This window comes from Morone saxatilis, unplaced genomic scaffold (assembly GCF_004916995.1).
Source record: "Morone saxatilis isolate NCDOM2014 unplaced genomic scaffold, NCSU_SB_2.0 Contig22, whole genome shotgun sequence".
In the NCBI taxonomy this organism is placed as follows: domain Eukaryota; kingdom Metazoa; phylum Chordata; class Actinopteri; family Moronidae; genus Morone; species Morone saxatilis.
This window is the reverse complement of record NW_023339785.1, coordinates 26,173,064-26,173,537: the sequence shown is the minus strand read 5'-3', so window position 1 is coordinate 26,173,537 and position 474 is coordinate 26,173,064. Positions and strand designations below refer to the sequence as shown.

The window sequence follows — 474 nt, the reverse complement described above, 5'->3', positions numbered from 1 at the left end:
AGTTTTCTTCATAGAAATGAATGATATATGATTAAAGGAAGCAGTGATACTGTAGTTTAACTCCTCTATAAGTGCGACTCTGAGCTGCTGCTGCTGCTGTTAACGTTGGCTCTGCAGACTGTGTTTGACCTCTGGAGGACTACAGTGAGTCCAGATCAGCTGCTGGTTTTGTGCCAAACAAGCCAAAACAAAGAAGAAGCAGCAGACAGGCCTGCAGCAGCCTGAATGCGTCTCTTCCTCCTGAGGGATTTAAATATCGGAGGGGAATTCCCTGAGGCTGGACTTCCTCCAGGAGAACAAATACCTCTGACCAGGAAAAACCGCTCACAGATCCCAAAGATCAGCTGCATTCAAATCAAGCTCCAGGAAAACAGTTCGAGTCCTGAACTACAATTTAATATGATGGAAGTAATAAAAACAACTGACGCTGCATAATATGAAACAGCATCATCATAATACAAATGACTACAAATA

At 43.0% G+C, this 474-nt stretch overlaps 1 protein-coding gene across 1 annotated transcript in view; it reads right to left on the bottom strand.

Annotated features, from left to right (window-relative positions):
• LOC118333396 (nuclear factor NF-kappa-B p105 subunit-like) overlaps positions 1-474 on the bottom strand; it is a gene marked incomplete at its 5' end in the record, with an annotated part of 12,954 nt that overhangs the window by 8,449 nt on the left and 4,031 nt on the right.